This window comes from Papio anubis, chromosome 6 (genome assembly GCF_008728515.1).
Source record: "Papio anubis isolate 15944 chromosome 6, Panubis1.0, whole genome shotgun sequence".
Taxonomy (NCBI): Eukaryota; Metazoa; Chordata; class Mammalia; order Primates; family Cercopithecidae; genus Papio; species Papio anubis.
The window spans coordinates 153,391,279-153,414,050 of record NC_044981.1 but is presented as its reverse complement, the minus strand read 5'-3'; the positions used below and the strand labels follow the sequence as shown (position 1 = coordinate 153,414,050).

At 42.3% G+C, this 22,772-nt stretch overlaps 2 long non-coding RNA genes across 3 annotated transcripts in view; one reads left to right on the top strand and one right to left on the bottom strand.

Moving 5' to 3' along the window:
• Nucleotides 1–20,627, bottom strand: part of LOC103884111 — a 50,368-nt gene extending 29,741 nt beyond the window's left edge. Inside the window, exon 1 of the long non-coding RNA XR_002521822.2 lies at nt 18,581–20,627. This is a non-coding gene — a long non-coding RNA (uncharacterized LOC103884111). The remainder of the gene's footprint in view (nt 1–18,580) is intronic.
• On the top strand, nt 9,687–19,217 carry LOC116275384. Of its 2 annotated transcripts, none has more exons than XR_004184451.1 (4): nt 9,687–9,892; nt 11,057–11,103; nt 16,962–17,095; nt 19,035–19,217. It is a non-coding gene; the product is annotated as an uncharacterized LOC116275384 (long non-coding RNA). The 2 variants fall into 2 exon arrangements; XR_004184452.1 differs by lacking the exon at nt 9,687–9,892 and adding an exon at nt 10,014–10,091.
• Nucleotides 20,628–22,772: the final 2,145 nt, after the last annotated feature.

Genomic DNA, 22,772 nt, shown 5'->3' with positions numbered 1-22,772 from the left:
GCATGGCACTCCAGCCTAGGCAGCAGAGGGAGACTCCGTCTCAAAAAGAAATACAAAATATTTTTTAAAACCTAAATTTTCCTGAAATTTTCATCTGGATCCTACAATTTGGATATAGTTTTAGTATTTTTAAACTTTACAATTTTCACTCAAAGGCTATTTAGTATGTTGTTCTGTTTCTAAACAGAAGAGACTGTTTAGCTCTATTTTTCTTACTGACTTCTGCATATATTTATTCGTTTATTGCCTGATAGATTATTTTTGTGAATGTTCCATGTGTACTTGAAATCTTTGCTTGTTTAATTTCATTGGTAGGTCTTTAATATCTCTGTTTTTTTTTTTTTTTTTTTGGTCTGCTTGATCAACCTGTTTCCGTAACTACAATTGTAGGATAGTCTATTTCTCTCTGCAATTCTTTCAGTGGTCGAAAAATTTTGAGGCTTTCTAATTACACATATATATGATCACAATGGATGTATCTTTTCTTTTTGTTACTTCTTTTATGCATATATAATGTCTATCATCTATCCTTTGTGATATTTTGTGCCTTAAATTCTTATTTTGTAAGATACTAATATTGCTACACTAGTTTTCTTTTACTTTATGATTACCTGGTATGTATTTTTCTGCATACTTTTATTCTCAATTTTCTGTTTTACTGTCCTCAGTGCGTGTTTTTAAGACAGCATATTGTTGTATTATATTTTGTTTTTTTAAATCCAATCTGACAGCGTCTTTGGTAAGTTTAACCCTTTTGCTACTAAATTAGGATTTAGTTCCATTGTCTTATTTTCCATTTGCTTTATTCTTCTTTTTCTGTTCTCTGTTCCTAAATTCCATTGAATAGAACAAGTTTTCTTCTGTAAGATTAAAAATTATACATTGCTTTTGCCATACGGTGGTTGACCTTCCTTACTCATCATGTTTACATCTATTGTTTTATTGAACTTAGCAATATCTGTATCATCTTTCTGGCTTTACTATTAATCTCATGTTCCGCTGGGCTTCCTCTCATTTTGACACCCTACATCATGCTGATAGAACTTTAGTTCTGGGCTGCTACATAAATATATTCCCTCCCATTCTAATTTTTAAGACAATAGTAAACTCTACCAAGATATATGATTACCCTTTCTTCCTAAAACTCTTGTTTCCTCGTGTGGATTTATTTCTCTTATTATTTAAGGACTCCCCAGAGTGTTTTCAAGGTGGATCTTCCTGTGGAAAGACTCTTGAAGCTATATATGCCTGGGAATATTTTTAGTATGTCATTACATTTGATTAAGAGATTGGTGGGATACAATTCTTTAATTCCAGAAAATTTATCCCCATTATGTCTTCAAATACTGCCTTTTGTCATTTTTCCTTTTTTTCTCTTTCTAGGTATCTGATGCAGATGTAGACATTTCTCTGTCTTCCATATCTCAGCTTCTTTTTAAAAACTACATATTTTCTTTCTCCTCTGACCTTTTTCTGTTGTGTTCTGGGAGAGTTTTTCAATCTGATCTCTCAACTAATTGCTCTTTAATAGTATCCATCCTGCTAGTTACCCCATCTATGGAGTTATTTCATTGCTTGCCTTTTCCATACCTAATATTTCTACTTGGTTCTTTTGTGTGATTTTTATTTTTGTTAATATATTTTCTTATTTCTTGAGACATATTTATAATGCTTATTTTAAATTATTGGTCCACCTGTTCAAATACTTCTACCAGACGGTACATGTTGTACAGTTTGCTTGTTTGTTTGGTAGTTGTATTATTCTAGTCATTTTGGCTTGTGAGCTTCTTTTTTTTTCTCCTCTCCTCTACTTACCCTACCTGTAATGTTTCCTCTATTCCATTTTGTGATGTGTATCGGGAAAAGCGCAATGATGGCTTAAGCTCTTGGTGGAGAGCCCTATGCACCGTGGAATCACGACTGATTCCTGTGGGCTGTTGGCTTAGAGTAGCCAGACAACTTCTCGGGGCAAGGTTTCATCTTAAAACCTTTAGGATAAGGCAAGATGGAAAAGAGACGGTCCCATCACTTGGGCTGTGGAGAGGACATAATGGATGAATGTAGAAGGTTAGTTGTTCAGTCTACAGATGTTTTCATCACTTTTTCGCTTTGGCAGGGCTTTGGTGCTGCCATGAACTTGCTCTGCAGACACCTGTACCAATAGTCCAGGCTGCTGCCACAGAGCTCTACACTGAGGAGGTGGCAAAGGACTGCCTTTCTCCAGACAGTCTCTTCACTGCTGCCTCGGGTTTATCCACACTGGGATATAGCCACCCCTCCACAAACTACGGTTCAAGAAAATCTTCATGCACCAGGGGTACAATTTCATTACACACACACACACACACACACACACACACACCCCACACTTCTTTGGGCCAGGCTTTCTGCTTTCATGTCAAAAATTCCCAAAGGGGAGCGGGAAGCCCTAGGCCACTAAGGTGAGCTTCAAGTTGGCTTTGCAACTTCAGCAGCAAAATGTCAGGCTCCAGGGGGATGGGACAGAGGGCTCTGGGTGATGGGGCTTCCCCTCAGTCTGAGGTGGTGCTTTCCACGCAGGGTCCCAGAGAGGAGAGGCTAACAACGAAGCCCCAGGAATGGCTGCCCCACCATGGCTCCTGTTTATTGGGGAGTTTTGTTCATTGCTTTCATTGTTGTTTTTGTTTGTTTCCCCAAATGTACATTTCCCCATTGCTTCTGTTTTTCTGCAGCATTGATTAGCAAGCAGCTTGAGCTAGTTTTACCATCTTGCTAGCAACCTAACATAGTAAATAGTTAATTGATGTTTGTAATTGATTGGTAAAGCTAACAAAGAAGTATATCCTTCTTTCCAGTTTGTTTTTTTAACAAGAAAAGGTTCAGCTGGTTAAAAGGTATAGGTACATCCCTGACAAAAGGGAATAAAAAAGAAAAAGGAATGGATTATTTTATTGTGTACCCGCTAAATCCAGGCATTTGTTAAGTACTAAATATGTGAGTTGAGTATGAAATTTACTCCATAAATTTCTTTTCATCTACTTGCCTAAATTAGATAACCCACTCTGGGCCCCCTCCCACCTGGCTGGGAGAAAAGTCAGTCTCGGTGATGAAGGAAGCTTTCCCTTCCTTGGATCTTACAGAAGTCCCAGAAGAATGAGTCTCCTGCAGCCTAGATCTTTGCTGAAAGGGCACCTGCTTGTTGGCTCCCACAGGCCTGTTGGGGGACTTAGTCTCTGGAGACAGGCTGCTCGGCTCCGTCTGTGCCAGCCACCACCAGCCCAGGGAGTTTTCTCTGAGATTTCCAAAGTAATCACCCATAATGTATAATCTTCCTACCCCTAAATGCATATACCACCTCCTAGAGAACTAACTAGAAATGAGATGGGGTCCAACATTCACAAATTCCAGAATCCATGTCCACAGATCCGCACTCAGTGTTAAAGAATTTTTCTTCCTCTCCTATCACATACTTTATTTATTTATTTGAGATAGAGTCTTGCTCTGTCACCCAGGCTGAAGTGCAGTGGCACAATCTCGGCTCACTGCAACCTCCGCCTCCTGGGTCCAAGGGATTCTTCCACCTCAGCCTCCCTAGTAATGCCCAGTTAATGTGTGTGTGTGTGTGTGTGTGTGTGTGTGTGTTTAGTAGAGAGGGTTTCACCATGTTGGCAAGGCTGGTCTCGAACTCCTGATCTCAGGTGCTCCTCCTGCCTCAGCCTCCCAAAGTGCTGGGATTACAGGCATGAGCCACCGCACCCAGCCCCATCACACACTTTAAAATCAAGGCCATTTTCATCTCTTTTATTCCAAACCTTGCCTCCGTCCAGCTGGGCTGGGACCATCCAGCCTCCTCCCACTAAATAAGTTTGAAACAAAACTTTTTCCTCTACCCCGAGGGCTATTGCGTTGAAGGATATCTGATAACTTTAAAAACACAAGCCCACTTTTTCCAAGGATAAGCCTGGGCACGATGAATCAGTTGGTTTGCTGTTGTTGTCACTATATATGCTCTGTATCATAGTGTGTATATATATAGTGTGTATATATATAGTGTATATATATTTTATATATATATAATATATATGTTCTGTGTCATTTGATTCCCTCCCACAGCCCTGCAGGAGTTGCTATAGTGCACAGCCCAAGCCCTCTTCAGCTGGAGGGGATGGAGTGTTCGTGTCTGGGGGCTCACACTAAGTCTCCTTACCCTAGGAACCCTGTCCCCAGGGGCGGCCAGCGGCCAGTGGCTGGCTGGTGGGGAATTGTAGATGAGATACAAAGACCCTGGCCCCCTTGACTGAAGGTGGTACAACTCTGAAAGGCCATCCGTCAGAGCATCCTGTGAAACTGGCCGAGGTCTTGTGCTTGTCCCAACCACTCCTCTGCCCAGTCCTGAGACCTTCCTGCCCCTGCAGGCATTGGCCCCCATTCCCCATCTCTGCCTCAGAGTCTGTTCCCCAGGAACTGGACCTAACACATCCCAGGAGATAGATAGCAATATTCCTACTTTATAGATATGGAAACCAAGGCTCTGAGAACATAAGTAACTTGGTCAAATGGGAAACTTGGCATTTGATTACAAAATCTGACTCTCAAGACTTTGGATACTTTTTATTCTGAGGGATTCCCATCCTCACTTGGGCAGGAATGTGGAATATTAACATCCACTGGGCTGTTCACTCCCAGTTCCCTTGGCCAGGCGCCTGTCACTCCATGCCCCAGGCCTAGTTTCATTACACACACACACACATGCACATGCACACACACCACACATACTTCTTTGTGCCAGGCCTTCTGCTTTCATGTCGAAAATTCCCAAAGGGGAGCGGGAAGCCCTAGGCCACTAAGGTGAGCTTCAGATGCCTTTGCAACTTCAGCAGCAAAAATGTCAGGCTCCAGGAGGATGGGACAGAGGGCTCTGGGTGATGGGGCTTCCCCTCAGTGCTGAGGTGGTGCTTTCCACGAAGCGTCCCAGAGAGGATAGGCTGCCCCACCATGGCTCCTCATCAGCCCAACCTCTACCCTTGCCCTCCACCCCCATTCCTGAAAAGATCAGAGCTAGAGGAATGCTGTTTTTCAGTTTCCAAGGCAGAATCAAGAGTTGTTGCATTCTTTGAGAACAAATGCAATCTGCTGTCAGAGCACAGCTAGTAACTCTCCTTCTGGGACAGTCATTATAACGCATTCGCTCCCTCTCCCTCCCTCTCCCTCCCCGTCATCCCCAGATTCGCCTGCCACATGCTGAAACATTGTCTAAGTGTAAACACTTTGGTCTTTGCCTAGGATCTCATAAAGAAGTGGTCCTGTTCATGCTGTAGCAAAACCACCCAGAGCCTACCTGATTCAGAAGGAAGCCCTGACTGTGAGCTAAACCTCACCTTGCACAAAGGGCCTGAGGCTCCCCACAGCAAAGCCCTGCCGGGCTGCGGGCCACAAGAAGCATCAAGAAGAAACTACAAAGAACCACCTGCTGTGTTTCTAACCACTAGGTCCTCATGTGCACAAACCAAATTGCTCATTTCATGCAGGGGATCCAAAATGACTGTGGTACTGCTTGTGGCTCTGTGGTCCCCTGAGGCCTGGCCCCAGGCTCACTCTCATGCTTTCCTGGTGCTTCTCTCACAAAAGTGCCAAAAGTGTCAGGGAAGATGAGCGGGGGCGTGGGGCTGTGCTGTTGCTCCTTGGAGAAATCCACAGTCAGAGATGCTCTGAAGCTGGGAAGGTCTCTGGACAGAGGTGGCATCTGGCTTTTGCACCTGCAGCCCTGGGCCTTGCTGCACAGGCAAGTACCCACAGCTTGGGGTTGTAGTCTTCTCTGTTGGTTATTAAGGTGAGAGTTCCATTTGTCCTGCTTGTCTTTTTCCTCTAAATGTTTTATGAAAGTATGGAAAGGAAACGAAAGTCGAGTGGATCACTTTAAAAGCTTAGAAGAGTTCTGCCATTTTGATAGCAGAGGACACTTCCAATGTCGGAAGCACAGAAGTCTGTGGGTGCCCCAGCCCCAGCAGAGGCTTCTCCTCTTCTGATGGTGATAGGGCAGCTGTGACCCTGCAGCCCTCAGTGTGTGCAGACCCCTCTTCCCCTCCCAGAGCCCCTCCCGGTGCTGAGGAGCCAGGCTGCTCCCCTCCTGTTCCCCGGGTGCCCCCACCATTTCATGTGTGTGCTCAGCAGGACTTTCATCGAGTCCCAACCCTACATCAAGGCTGGGAACACGATGACAGCGAGGGGAAAGAGAAGTTTAACAGCTGTCACAGAGTTCACCAAGTCTAGGAAGGAAGACCAACACTAATCACAGAATTAGACAAATCAAAGTAAAATTATAACTGTGCCACATGCCAAGGCAATGAGGCACATGGCACCATGAAAGCATGTAACAGACGGCCTGCCCTCGTGAGGCTTCCCTAGGACGTGTGACTGAGCTGACTCAGGGAAGAAAACGCAAAGCAGGGAGATGCCCATTTCAGGCAGAGTGAATGGATGTGCTAAGGCCCTGTGGCAAGAGGGTGTGTGGGCCTCTAGGGAACTGAAATAAGGCCAGTGACGGTAGAAATGGGAGACTGAAGGGAGTGTGCTGTAATCTGAGACCAGAGGGGGACAGATCAGGTAGAACAATGGAAAGTCTTTGAAGTATTTGAAGCAGTCACGCAAAATAATCAGATTTGCATTTTTAAGAAGTCACTATTGGCTGCAGCAGAGAACAAAATAGAATGAAATGGTAGAGATGGGTTAAGAGGTTACTCCTTGGACCAGAGGTGGCAGCTGTGCAGATGGGGAAGGAAACAGGCATCAGAGCTCTTTCTGAAGAAGGGTCACCAAGGCAGCAAGGCTAGGCAGTGGATTTGATGTGGTGGGGAGGGAGAAGGTGGTGTTAAGAAATATATATGGGCTTTGGCTTCATAACTGGTTATGTAGTTGGAGGGGGATCAAATCTGAGTAAAGACAACGAACACGTTCAGACATGTTGAGTTTGAGATGCACAGAAATATACAGGTAGTGGAGTCAGAGGCAGTTGGATATCTGGGAATCATTTCATCTATAATCAAATTCTATTTTATTTTTTTCTCCTAGAGATACAAAATAGATAATTACTGAGAAAAAAAAAATTGGGGAAACTTTCCACACACATAATTTGTGTCTAAAAACATAGAAACAAACATTTCTTTAGAATGTACAAAATGATTTCACATACAATCTGTTATTGTAGAAAGCCTTCTAAAATGGTTCCAGTGCAAGAAATCCTAGTTGAAGTCCTAGCGACAGGAGCTCTGGACTAGAAACCTCATTTATGGTAGAGGTGGCTACCAAAGCCTTCAGCATGGTGAGTTCACCCAGGGAGCAATTACAGAATGGGAGGAGACAAAAACAGGATGGTGGATGATTGAGGAACTCCAGTAGTTAATGAGCCTGCCAAGGAGGCTAAGAGGAGAGTTAGAGACAAGGCAGGAGAACGTCAGGTCTCAGAAGTAAATGGGAAAGAAGTGTTTAATGAAGAAGAGGACTTTGCTTATGGCCATGATAGACTAACAGGGACCAGATTTACCCTCCTTCTTTAAACAGCTACCAAAACAGACAAGGTGTATACAACCATGGTTCTCAGACGTTCAACGATGGTTTTCAGGCAGCACAGGGCAGTGATCCCTGAGAGAAGAGAAATAAATGAGGTACGTCTCCTGAAATTGACACAGCCAGCTGCCTGAGTTTCCAGGCTCCAGGCAGGGAGGCAGGAGCAACAGAGCTTGATGGTCTTCCTGGGTCAAGGAGAAAGAAGTGAGAGTTCGGGGAGACCAATTTAGTCTCTCTTCTCTCTTCTTCCAGAGAGCTTTGAAACCTGTGATCACACTGAGCTCTCCCTGGGACCTGGAACCAGCTGCGAACAGCCTCACGAGTGGGTGACAGCATGGCAGGCAGCCGAGGTGGGAGAAGTGATAGAGGGGCCCATTCTGCCTGGAGAGTGCACGTCCATGGGTGAAAGGAGGGTCAGCTTTTCAGGTGTCGAAGGACTGGGTACAGGGGTGATGCAGGCTGAGTGGATTCTCAGGGTCTTTGGGACTGCCAGGGTCCTAGCCAGGGCAGGCACCTCCTTCTCCCCAGACTGGTGGCTGCTCTGACTCAAGTTTGTCTTTGGAGAAACTTGTCTGGGGTTCAACACACCTATTTGTTAATTTCATGGTAAGAAACAGCTGAAAGAAGCCCACCCACCAGCTCTGTGGGAGAGAGACATGGCTACCATTTTGTCCAACGTTCGTTCTCCAAATCACTGTGTCGTGTTTTCGTCTATGCAGTCCCTAAGCTGACCCCATCCTTGCGTACCTCAGAGGCAGTGACAGGCCAAAGGCCTCCTTACTTTGGTGTCAGTCATTAGTTAGGACCAATATCCTTATACAGAGGCAGTGATCCCCAAATCAATCTGCCCAAGAACCTGAGCTGTAGGTGCCAAAGACCTAGTGCTGCCGGCATCAGCGCACAGAGCCACGAAGTTGCACAGACCGGAGGGAAAAGCAAAGCCGAACCTCCACCCAGAAAGCCAACTCTAAGAGTGGGCCAGGGGCTGTTCACTCCCGGCCATTCCGGAGCCTGGCCAGGTGAGACAGCTCTGGGAGGCTGAGAGGATGGGGCTGAGGAACTGATGGGAAGCGAGACCCAGGACCATGCCAAGCTCTGCCACCTTGCCTACATCATGATGCTGGACTAACTACAATTCTGGTTAGTGATGTGTGTGTGTTTCCTCGACAGCAGGTCAATTAAGTGGGGAGAAAGGCTCTATGATGTTCACATAATGTTCATCACCCACTATATTAGTTTCTGAATTTCTACCCAGAACACTTGTGCCTGTCAGATAAGACAGCAGTTCAATTAGCCTCCAAATGTCACAATTTCTAGTAATTACAGTCATGCACAAACAATAGAAAAAGCTCAACAATGGGTCTGATCTGAAACATTAACTTTCAAAAATGCTCACAAATGAATCATTTCATCTATAATCAACTTCTATTTTATTTTTTTCTCCTAGAGATAGAAAATAGATAATTACTGAGAAAAGAATTGGGGAAACTTTCCACGCACATAATTTGTGTCTAGAAACATAGACACAAACATTTCTTTGGAATGTACAAAATGATTCCACATACAATCTGTTATCCTTGTAGAGAACCTTCTAAAATGGACTCGGTGCAAGAAATCTGAGTGGAAAAACAGCTGTGGTTTCAGGCATGTCAAACCTGAAATATGCATGTATGCATGTGTGGGTGTCCATGTATGCTCCCCATAATAGGACCCTGTTCTCCTCACTCTCTGTGTAACCCACGCATAAGTGGGCATGAAATGATTAAATAACAAAACCCCAAGCTGCCATACCCAAGGAGAATGTCTGATAGAGCAACATTTAAAAGTAGCATAGAGTCAGTGACTGCTATGCAGTGGGAAGACTTGGTAACTATAGCAACTTGCTTTAGAAGTTGTTCTTTCCCTGCCAAAAATCAGGTAAGCCTTGTCAGCACTCCCACTGACACACCACAGGGAGACAGAAGCTATTCAAGAGAGGCAGCAGGCCAGCCACACAAAGGGCACATGAAGGAAAGTAAACCTCCTTAACTTTCTGCCCTACTTGGGTCTATGAAGGAGCAAATGATGAACAAGAATGAGCAGTACAGCTGAGGAAGGCTGAACATAGAGGATTTGGAACTCTTGAAACAGAATGAGAATTATGTGTAATGAATACACCAGCCCAATTGTGACCATTCTAATACAAACTGGCATGGAACACAGGGAAAGATCAGCACACAATCAGGAACCAGGATGAGTTATTAATAGGACCCAGACAGGGTACGGGTATTTCCTTCAGGCTCCCAGAAAAGGCTTCACCAACTCCACAGGAAGGAGGACTGGAGTTAACACCAGTAACCCACCATATATGGTTAGATTTTGTAGTTGGCAGCAATTTTTTTTTAAGTTTAACTTAGTAAACTGCATAGTTGATCCCGTAGAAGAATCTTAGTTCTTCTCATCAAATACTTTATATTAAAAATCCTGGAGCAAATATGGTTAAATGAATGTTGCTATGCCAGGTGAAGCCCAGTGACCTTCAGTAAGCTGGTCTCTGAAGTCAGCAGAAGGTAGGCATCTCTCATACTGAGAGATGTCCAATACAGTGTACTGTATTGGACACGGCCGGAGGCTCAGCTCATGCAACTCACTGCAGCACTCAATGTAGTTGACTATCTCCTCCTCATCAAACATTCCCTCCATGTGACTTCAGGAGAACTCACTCTCCTGTTTTCCTCCGACCCCACCAAGGCTTTTGCTCCCTTCCCTTTGTAGGATCTTCCTTCTACTCCCCAACTCTAGGTGACCTAAGTCTTGGAAGTCTTCCTCTTCCATTTCCTATATGGCCTCATTTAATGTCGTGGTTCTCACCGCCTCTGTGTACTGATGACTCCTGTTAATATCTGTAACTCTAGCCGGGTGTGGTGGCTCACACCTGTAATCCCAGCACTTTGGGAGCCCGAGGTGGGTGGATCACTATAGGTCAGGAGTTTGAGACCAGCCTGACCAACATGATGAAACGCTGTCTCTACTGAAAAAATACAAAATTAGCTGGGCGTGGTGGTGCACACTTGAAATCCCAGATATTTCAGAGGTTGAGGCAGGAGAATCTATTGCACCCGGGAAGCAGAGGTTGTAGTGAGCCGAGATTGCACCACTGCACTCCATATTGGGTGACAAGAGGGAAACTCTGTCTCAAAAAAAAAAAAAAATCTGCAGCTCTTGGACTCAAGACTGCTGTAGCTGACCTCCCTCTCAGTATGTCCGCATGAATGTCTAACAGGTGTCACAAACATGGCATGCCCCAAACTGTCTTCTCTTGTACCTCCCAAATCAGAGCCCTCCAAGTCTGCTCCTCAGCCGCCATCTGCCCCCAGTCAACACTGGATTGCTCCCGTGGCCTCCTGAGTTCCCTGCCTTTGCCCGTGCCCTTTTCTGCAGTTTATTCTCCATACCGCAGCCAGGTTCTTTTAAAAATACAAATCAGACCCCATCACTACCTTGTTCAAAACCTTCCCATGTTTTTGTGTTGCAGGAGGAATAAAAACCCAAGTTCTCGCCGCAGCCGCTGAGCATGAGCAGGTGCGCTTCCTCTTCAACTCCCTACCCTCTCCTCTTGGCTCACTCTGCTCCTGACATGTGGGCCTTCTCTGCTGCTGCAAACATGACTGCAGAGCCTCCCACTTGCTGTTATCTCTGCCTGGAATGCCTGGAATCACTCATTCCCTTTATTCCAGTTTCTGTTCTCTCCTTAGAGAGAACCACTCTGCCTATTTTATTTAACAACCCCCACCCCTACATTCCATTCTATCCCTTTATCCTGGTTTATTTTTCTTTGCCACACTAGTCACTGCCTATATTATCATAGGTAATTTGACTCCCTAAGTAGAATGTGAGGTTTATAAAAACAGGGACTTTTTGTTGTTGTTCACTGCTTCCCCCCTAGGACACATGAATAGTGCCTGGCACATGGTGGGTGATCAGCAAATATCTATAAATGAATGAATAAACACACACATAAACAAAACAACTGTATTTTTGTGTAACACATTGGCTGTGACACATAATGGTCCAGCAGTTTTTAAACTTCTTTTGATTTTGTTGCTAAATGGTCTGGTTTCTTTAACAAATCAGGTAATAAGATAAATCATACTGCCAGAGAATTAACAACATTTGGGGTTAAACATGGCTCTATTCCATTCCTTTGCTATAAAAGAGATTTCAGAAATTTAGCTAATAGAGGACTCTGAGTAGAATTAGAAGTAGGATTTTAGATCTGGAAGAGTCTTCTCCCTATATCCTCCTCCCCAAAAGCAAATATAAACTGTGCCTTCCAACCTGCGTGAGTTAGGAGGAACCTGTCCTAAGCTCATTCCCCAAGGCATCCTGGTAATACAGGTGCCTTTCCCAGAGGACTTCTTCTAGTTGCTAAAAATAAATAAATAAAATTCCCTCTATATAATTACAGAATTTTAAATTTTAACTACCATGTACTGAGCATTAATGATACGCCACCTGTTTGACATTCACTTGTTTAATCCTCATGGCAATCTTGTGAGGTGTTACTGTTAGCAGTCCATTTCACAGATGAGAAAACCAAAGCACAGAGAGGCTAAATGGCTTGTCCAAGGTTACAAAGCTAGTAAGATATATAGCTGGGATTCAAGTCAAGGAGGTTTGATTTTAACATTCACGCTCTTCATCACCGGCGCAGTCTCTCTGTACTTAGCTACAAGAGGCCTTACAGACCACTAGGTTGAAATGCCTCATTTTAACAATGAAAACCCTAAGGTAATGAAAAGCTGGGTGACTTGACTGAGGTCACACCACAGGTAAGAGATGGCTGGTGGGAAGTGGGAGTGGGAGGTCCAGGTCCACGTTCCCTGCTCTTCCCAGTTGGCTTGAAAGATCCCAGTAAGAGATTACTGCCGCTGGAGAGTGAGTGGTAAAGGAGTTTTATGATGGAACCAGTACTAACTACCAACTGCTAAATATAGGGCCAATGGAGCATTTTATAAAAGTGGCTAAGATTAAATAAAGCAAATATTTGGAACTTTATCTTAGCTCAGTTTAAGAAGGAAAGAATGCCTTTTGTAATTTTTTTTTTCCTTTTTACTTCTTTCATTATAAGGTAGTGTCTGGTGTCTACTTCAAAAGTACATTTAACTAAGCTTCATTCTATTGTTTTCATGTATAATGAGTGATTATACATCTTTTAAACTTGGTGCAGACTATGCTCTCTCTGTTTCTTAATTTTGTTACATTCACAGACTACTTTGTGTTGCCCAGATGGAGTCTTAGTGCTAAATAGCATTGCCGGACACAGTCTGATTTAACAATACCCAAACATACAAGGTGAAATATGAGACCCTGAGCAAGTCACTCATTTCCTCTGGGCTGCAGTTTCCTCATCTTTAACTCAAGGGGATGGAGCTACATGGTGTCCATCTAACTCTGTGGTGCCTTCTAATTCTATACACAGAATAATAACCATAGTTATAAGTAACACTTATTTAACTATTACCAGGCACTGTGATAAATGATTTATGTGCATTTCCCTTTAAATCCTCACAGCATCACTAAAAAATGGGTACTACTATTGACCCAATTTTACAGATGAAAAAGCTAAAGCTTAGAGAGGTTAAGAAACTTGCCCAAGGCCACATACATAGCAAGTGAGTAGCAGAGCTGGGATGCAAAGGCTGGCAGTCCACCCCAGATCCTATACTCCTAACCACCATGAGGTGGGAAGGTGCTCTTTCACAAAACCGTGGAGAGCAGAGGCACCCACAGAGCACCTTCCATTATAGTACAGATGGAGAAATGACAGCCAAGAGAATTTGAGTGGCTTGTCCAAAGACACATTGCCAGGCAGTGGAAAGCTGACATGAATTCTCTTCTGGGCTATTTACTATGGCTGTTCCATCAGGTCAACTCTGGAGAATGGTCATCTCCTCAATCAACAAGCTTCTGATTAGATCCTAGGCTTGTTTTACTCATCTTTTGTCTGGGAACAAAGTAAAAATAGATTTTCGCAATCAAGAACACAATCCCATTTACAATGGCCACAAGAAAAATAAAATCAAATGCCCAGGAATACATCTAACCAACGAAGTGAAAAACGTCTACAAGAAGAACTATAAAAGACTGCGAAAAAAAATCAGAGATGACACAAACAAATAGAAAAACATTCCATGCTCATGGATTGAAAGAATCAGTATCGGCCGGGCGCGGTGGCTCAAGCCTGTAATCCCAGCACTTTGGGAGGCCGAGACGGGCGGATCACGAGGTCGGGAGATCGAGACCATCCTGGCGAACACGGTGAAACCCCGTCTCTACTAAAAAAAATACAAAAAACTAGCCGGGCGAGGCGGCGGGCGCCTGTAGTCCCAGCTACTCGGGAGACTGAGGCAGGAGAATGGCGTAAACCCGGGGGGCGGAGCTTGCAGTGAGCCGAGATCCGGCCACTGCACTCCAGCCCGGGCGACAGAGCCAGACTCCGTCTCAAAAAAAAAAAAAAATCAGTATCATTAAAACAGACTTACTACCCAAAGTAATCTAGAGATTCAGTGCTATACCTATCAAGCCACTAATATCAGTTTTCACAGAACTAGAAAAAACTATTCTAAAATTCGTATGGAAACAAAAAAGATTCCAAATGGTCAAAGCAATTCTAAGCAAAGAGAACAAAACTTGAGGCATCACATTTCCTGACTTCAAACTATACTATAAGGCTACAGTAACCAAAAAGCATGGTACTGGTACAAAAACAGACACACAGGCCAATGGAACAGAATAGAGAACTGAGAAACAAGGCCACACACCTACAGCCATCTGATCTTTGACGAAGTTGACAAAAGTAAGCCACAGGGAAAGAACTCCTATTCAATAAATGGTGCTGGGATAGCTGCCTAGCCATACGCAGCATGGCTGGGTTTTATAAGGACCCCCTACCTTTCATCATATACAAAAAGTAACTCGAGATGGATTAAAGACCTAAACATTAGACCTGAAACTATATGAATCCTGGAAGAAAACCTAGGAAACATCATTCTGGACATCAGCCTTGGGAAAGAATTTATGACTAAGTTCTCAAAAGCACCTGCAACAAAAACAAAAATTGATATATGGGACCTAATTAAACTAAAGAGCTTCTCTACAGCAAAACAAACTATCAAGAGAGTAAGCAGACAATCTACAGAATGTGAGAAAATATTCAAAAACTGCATCTGACAAAGGTGTAATATTCAGAATCCATAAGGAACTTAAATCAACAAGCAAAAAAAAAAGTAACTCTATTAAGAATTGGCAAAAGATATGAACAGAAACCTCAAAAGAGGTTTAGCGGTCAACCAACATGAAAACATGCTCCACATCGCTAATCACCAGAGAAATGCAAACCAAAACCATGATGAGGTACTATCTCACACGAGTTATCCATGGCTATTATTAAAAAGTCAAAAAACCACAGATGCTGGTGAGACTGCGGAGAAAAGGGAATGCTTCTACACTGTAGGGCGGAATGGAAATCAGTCCAGCTACTGTGGAAAGCAGTTTGGAAATTTCTCAAAGAACTTAAAACAGAACTACCATTTGACCCAGCAATCCCATTAGTGGGTATATAACTAAAATAAAATAAATCATTCTACCAAAAAGACGCATGCACTCATATGTTCATTGCAGGACTATTCTCAATAGCAAAGACATGGAATCAACCTAGGTGCCCATCAATGGTGATTTGGATAAAGAAAATGTGGCACATATACACTATGGAATACTACAGCCATAAAAAGAACAAAATCATGTCCTTTAAGGCAATATGGATGCAGCTGGAGGCCATTATTCTAAGCAAATTAATGCAGAAACAGAAAACCAAATACCACATCTTCTCACTTATGAGATCTAAACGATGGGTACTCATGGACATAAAGATGGGAACAACAGACACTGGGAACTACTAGAGCAGGGAGGGAGGTGGGCAAGGGTTGAAAAACTATTGGGTACTATGCTTAGGACCTGGGTGATGGGATCAATCATACTCCAAACCTCAGCATCACACAATATACCCAGGTAACACACCTGCACATGTACCCCCGAATCAAAAAGCTGAAATTATTTTAAAAACTAGATAAAATCTATGTTTCTACCAAGAAAATAAATTTTGGAAGTTTATGCATCTCCCACACATTTGATTTGTATTTTCATGACTGACTTAAGCTTGACCCCATGTGTCCTTCTTTCAAGAAAAATCACATTTTATTTGCAATTTGGATTCAGAATTCTTTCTGTGTTTCACAAGGATCTCTTTGGTTGTCAATGTCATGTTCAGTGCTTCTCCACAGAACTTTACCCACAAGTCCACGGAAAGATGGTATACAGAAGGCTGAGGCTGAACTGAACTTAAAGTGCCTGCATGTTCTCCACAGGCTAAGCCCTAAAATAGTGTTCTCCATCACACTATCTACAGACTTCTGAATTTAAGATCACTTTCAGATTAGAGCAATGATTCCCAACTCTGGCCACACAATAGAATCATCTGAGGGACTTTTACAAAATAGTCATAATTTGGGACTCACCCACCACTGAAACCACTGGAAGGTCAAATTCCATTGATGGCGTTTGAGTGGGAACATGACACAGGAAATATTACATTTTAGGAATGTTGGTCAGGTTGCTATATCCCTAGTTGAGATCTTTACAGTACTTTTTTAGACAGTCAGGTCTACTGATGCTTAAACCTAGGTTGACAGTGTCCTGAATCATGCGTTTTCCCATGTACCTCATTCTTTCTTCCCATAGTTCCCTGGAGTTTACCTGACTTTCCTTTTTTGAAGTTCTCATTCCACATAGAACAGTTTGTAGAAAAGTATGTGTCCCAATACCACTCCCTATTTTACTAATCTTGGAGAGATATTTTATTCACGTGTCACAACACTCAAAAGGCACACAATATAGAGCCAAACACTACTAGCCTGCCTACTTCTCCGTCTTTCGGCCTCAGTTTTCCTCCCTGAAGTCACCACATGTCTAGTTCTTGAGGTGTTCTTGCAGAGCTGGGTTATGCACGCTCAAGCAAATGTTGCATACATGGATTAACTAAAATGATATCCTTTTAAGCACTGTTCGGTAATTTGCTTTTTCCCTTTTCTCTTCTATCCCTACAACTAAGCATGTAGGCCCTTCTTCGTTTAAGTATTTTTTAAGGAGAATGAAAAGGGCAATGACGAGGGTCCAGAAAGAGGATCCAGAACCTTAAAAGTTCTCACAGTGATATTTCTGAGGCCCTTGTACCCAAGAGCTTCCTGTTTTTTCCCTTTCTTCTCTACCTGAGGGTGGAGTTATTCCAATCTTATTTTCCTAACCCCTTTCAGCCTTCTGAGTCCCTGACCCTATTCAGCGTTTTTCTTCTGTCCTTTCTTCATGATACTGACTCTCACTAGGAAGTGAGTCCGAATTTACAGTTAGGACGGAACAATGCTTATGAAGAGCAAACCATTCAGGGACTTCCGAACCTCATTTGGAAATTACACATCTCAGAGGAATTTACGATCGCCCTGAGCAACCTCTCAACACAGTAAGTTAGGCAAGTGAAGAGGGTCTGAGTTATGATGTTAAAAGTTAGAATTCAAAGAAAGGGGTAAATAGGAAAAACAATGCAAAGAGACATGTGATGCAACTTGATAAATGACTGGTTCAGGGAATGGAGAGAAAGAAGTGAACTCTCTATGCCTTAGAATCAAGATTTTAAACTCAAGAGACCGAAAGAATGGTGGGATCACCATCAAACAAGACATTCTTTGTAAAAGGCTTTCAAAAGCTGCCTTTTTTTCTAGGTTGAATACCGTACACATCAGATTTTGGAGGCAGACCAAGCATGGGAAAATCTGTGGAGTAACAGTTTGTCTCCAACCCTTCTCTGTACCTTTTCTGTCCCACCCTTCTGCCTGACTCCATGAGCCATTCTTCCACTGGATTGCCTGTCATCTAACTCTTGCTAAAGTGATGAACAGTATCTGGTGTGGGCTGATAAACCCAAAAGTGCACCCTCTCCCAGGGGTAGCTACAATTTAAAAGGAAACTCAGGAAGAAATAAAAAAGACTTAAGACCAAAAAAAAAAAAAAAAAAAAAAATGCATCTACAAGAGTGGAAGAATGGTATTAATGTGTCCTAGGGTTAATTTTTTAGACAAGCTGGTAGACCTCAGAACACATGGTGGTTTGTTAATCACAAGGTTAATTTTGTTCTATTGGGACCACTTAATTCCAAAGCTTCTCTTGCCTGAACACAGACTATAGCCTACTGATGGGGTTTTAGGCCTATTATTCTGTGAAGCACAAAGTCACTTTGTAGCCATCCATTCAGTTATTTTAAAATATAACAATAGAGGCTGAATAATTTTCTTCTGTATTTCCTGATAGTCTTTTTGGTGGAATTTTCTGTGGTCCAAATTGGCCTTCCCTTACTGGGACTATATAACATTTAATATCTTGTTTAAAAAGAGAGAAAGCTTCATCATTACATCCAAAACTTTAATAAAGACACATGGCTCTTCTAAAGAGAAAACTGCCCACATTCCTAGTAAGTTGAACATGACTAAAATAGCTGATCTGTTATTAAGGGCATGTACCCTCAGACCAGAGCCAGAAAGTCAATAGTGCACACATTCAACAGTCACCAATTCAAATCCAGCTGAGTTTACCAAAGGTCCAGCTAACGTAGATGTATAAACTGCTTAACCTCTAGGCATCTGACCTTGAAAATATTCACACTGTATAAGAAGCAGCATCACACAGTGGTGAAGAGCGCAGGCACTGGCGCCAGGCTATTTGGGCTCAGATACTAGTTCTATCAGTTACAGCATTCCCCCTTATCCGTGGGGGTACATTCCAAGACCCCCCAGTGGATGCTGTAAACCAGATAGTACTGAACCCTATAGATACTATGTTTTATCCATACAGCCATATCTATGATAAAGTTTATTAGGCACAGAGATTAACAACTACTAATAAAATAGAATAAAAGTTATGTGAATGTAGTCTCTCTCCAAAAATAACTTACTGTGCTAACTCTTCTTCTTGTGGTGATGTGAGATGATAAAATGCCTACGTGCTGAAATAAAGTAAGGTGAATGAGGTAGGCATTGTGACATAGTGTTAGGCTACTACTGACCTTCTACCAACATGTCAGAAGGCTCATCTGCTTCAGGGGATCCTGGATCACTGAGGCATGGTGATGTCAGGATTTTGACATCATGTCATCACCTGCTTCAGGTGATCCTGGATCATTGAGCCATCATGATCCATGGCTGGATGTCAGAACAGCTCATGTCATTAATGGCCAGGTAGTGTATCCAGCATGAATACGCTGGATAAAGGGATGATTAACGTGCTGTGTGGGACAAAGAGGGGTGGCACAAGATTGCATCACACTACTCAGAACAGTGCATAACTTAAAATTCATGAATTATTTCTGGAATTTTCCATTTACCTGTATTATTATTTCTGGACTGCAGGTAACTGAAACCTCAGACAGCAAAACTGTGGATAAGGGAGGACTACTGTACTACTTGGGTGACCTCGAGACATGTATTGGATTCTGCAAAATGTGGACCACAGTAATAACTACTCTGTAGAATGGCTGTGAATATAACATAATACATTTAATTACATAGAATGGAGCACAGCACATCATGCCATATAAGTGTTAGTTGTGTTTTTACTTAATAATAGAAACATTTTATATTCAGATTTTGTGGGCAATTTTGCAATCAATTTTAGTTTGTAAAAATGTGACCAATGGAAAAAAAGTATTAGCTTTTTAAATTATTTCTCCCTCTTCTACTGTAAGGTTTCCCTCTGACATCCCAGGGTCTAGTAATGGCGTCCACATGTGGCAATAAACCATAGCAGGTTACAGTTCAGGCGATTATGATTATCTCCAATGCTGTTTTTTTCTTGTGAGAAAACCTAAGAGCTGCTTCCCATGGTATACCTTCCGCTTCCTCCAAACTTGCCCTTTTGTCATGGTTCAATAATTTGCTTTGGTTTACTTTTGCTGCTATTTAGAAGTTCTTCTTCCTCCACCCAAAGGGAGGCAGCTTCCTTAAGTTCAAGATTTTACTTCACTCTTCTTCCTTAGTTGAACCTCCATCTGTGTCACCCCATGATAGCTATATTGTAATCTTTGTAATATTGTAATCTTTACTGTAGTACAATAGATATAAGATAAAATGGTTGACACATGTTAAAGCTGTCCTGTTCAGACCATACTGTGAGGCCTTTAGTTTTCAACCTTGTGGAAACGGAGGGTGGGAGAAAGGTTGGGGGACTGCTTGCCCTGAAGGCTTTTAAGCCCCATGCTAGGTTGAGTTCTCCCTTTCAGACACTGTCTTGGGAAAAGAAGTATATTTTCCTGTCTGGGGCCAAGTCCACCAGCTTTGACATCAAAGCTGTTCTCTTAGCTTTCTAGACCAACCTGCCCACTGTCTTCGAAGCTCTGCTCAGAAATCACTGACACACCTTACTCTACTTGCCTTGGGCATCCATCTCCGTACCATCTCTCATTAGCAAATTCCAGTCTTTAAGTTTATTCTTCCCTGTCCTCGCTGTCAGATTCTTAAAGTAGTGAGCTGAGTGTTCCCAGCCTCTCCCTCTATCGAATTATCTCCCTCTGGTTCCCAGGAGAATATTTCTAGACTCACATCTTTGAAAAGCCTCCTTGGTGCTGTATATCCCATCATAGTCCTTGGAATATCTAAGTTATATCAGGGAGGGTCTTCCTTCATGAGAGTCACACTGTTCGTGTGCACATGAGAATGTTAGAAAGTTAATCGTTTCTTCCTGAGAAAACAGAAACATAAGGTTCAACCCAGTGAATGTTAGCAACGAGAGATTAAATAAATCACTTACAGTCTATTCCTCCACTGGCATACTGTTCTGGCACTGGCAGTGAATGAACTAGAGCCCTACATATTATCATGGATGAAACTCAATACATATTGTTGAAGAAAAAAGCAAGCCGCAGAAAAATATGTAGTATACCATGAATATAGTTTGAAAGCTATTAACAACAACGCTATCTTTTTTTAGATATATTTATTTATTTATTTATTTTGAGACAGAGTCTCACTCTGTTGCCCAGGCTGGAGTGCAGTGGCATGAACTTGGCTCAATGCAACCTCTGCCTCCCGGGTTCAAGCAATTCTCCTGCCTCAGCCTCCTGAGTAGCTGGGATTACAGGCATGTACCACCACGCCCAGCTAATTTTTGTATTTTTAGTAGATGGGGTTTTGCCATGTTGGCCAGGGTGGTCTCGAACTCCTGGGCCTCAAGTGATCTGCCTGTCTTGGCCTCCCAAAGTGCTGGAATTACAAGTGTGAGCCACTGCGCCTGGCCAATGTTATATATTTCTTAGAGATACACACACACATACATTTTCCTGACACTATATATGTGAAATATGCATATAATAAAAATATAAATAAAGGTATGGAAACAACACACTAAATTCATGGTAGTAATTAAAACTGCAAGGAGACAGGAAGTAGCTTCAGCTGTATTGGTTAGTGTATATTTCCTCAGATGGGTAGAGGATATGTGGTAGAGAATATACTCATTATGGAGTTTACAAATTTTATTTATTGCATAACAAATAAAAATGCATTCCTGCTTTTGCTGTAACAAGGTAATTCAGATATTTTATTAAGGTTAGCTAAAATTCTGATAGAATCATTTATTATTTGCCTTCCTACAATGTAAAATTATGGTAAGTTGTTAGTGGTTCTATTTTCTTAGGAAGACAGCCTCTGTCATTTTAAGTTGACACTTTCTCTTGTTTCAGCACAAGTCACTGTAGAAAACTTCACTCTTAAATAAAACCAGCTCTTTTCTCACCTAAAATTAACTGGAATCAGTGTGGATCTGGCACTACGTTTCTAAACCGGCATAAACAAATTGGCTACAATTTCTGCTTATATCTTCAGGTTTCAGTGTTATAAATCACCATTGGCCAACAATAAAATCATATTTTCATGAGGTATAAACCACTCCTAATATTCTTCCTGAATTTATCAATTTTCTGCTTATTTTTCTGGCATCACAGTGGTGCCACAACCATGTGTACAGAATCCCATATAATTAAAAAATTAATGTTATCAAATGATTCATATGTATCTTTTCTTTAAGCTACTTTTCTTTTTCTACACATAAGACTGGTACCATGTGTAGTTACTACAAGCCATAATTAATAGTTGTGTGGTATTTGCATTTGCGTGTGTTTTCAATGAGATTATCAAAGTTCTTTTGTTGCTGTTTTCTAGTACAAACCATATGCTGCCAACATGCATAAAATCCTTAAGAAAATTATTATTATTGTTTTGAGACAGTCTCACTCTGTTGCCCAGGCTGGATTGCAGTGGCACAATCTCTGCTTACTGCAGCCTCTGCCTCCTGGGTTCAAGCGATTCTCCTGCCTCGGCCTCCTAAGTAGCTGGGACTACAGGTGTGTGCCACCACATTGGGCTAATTTTTGTATTTTTAGTAGAGACGGGGTTTCAACATGTTGGCCAGGATGGTCTCAATCTCCCGACCTCGTGATCTGCCCACCTCGACCTCCCAAACTGCTGGGATTATAGGCATGAGCCACCGTGCCTGACCGAGAAAATTATTAATATTTTAACATTTTAAAATCATACATAATAGACTTTAATTTTTTTCTTTGTACTGTTCTTATTCTTACAACTCTTCTGTAAATTTTACATTATTTCCAAATGTTTGCAATGGTTTCCCAAGCTCCAATTCCCACAAGTGTTATGAATGGACCTAGATAGATGGACCAGCACGTGCAGTGGTTGCATTACAGGATAGATTTGGGTAAATGCTGTTTTAGATCTGGCAAGTTTATAAAAAGCAAGTTTACTCTTTGTCCTGGAGGCAGACATTATCTCCTCCCTCAAGGTTGCTCACTACGAAAACAATCCTGAGAAATGACCCAGATAAACAGAGGTCAGGGCCTCACTGGAGTGCAAGAGTCATTGAGGACTGTCTTCCAACAAAGTCCCTCTCAGCAACAGTTATATGACTAATGGGAAGCATAGTGCAGGGTATCAGTCATAAACCAAAATATTTTCAGCATGGAGCTAATGTGGGTAGACTGTCTAGGAAAACAGTAGATAGGAACAGATGGATGGGAGGGGAAGTATAGCTCATCCAAGGTCTCATCTTTGTTTAAGTAGAAGAGGTAGAGAAAGAAA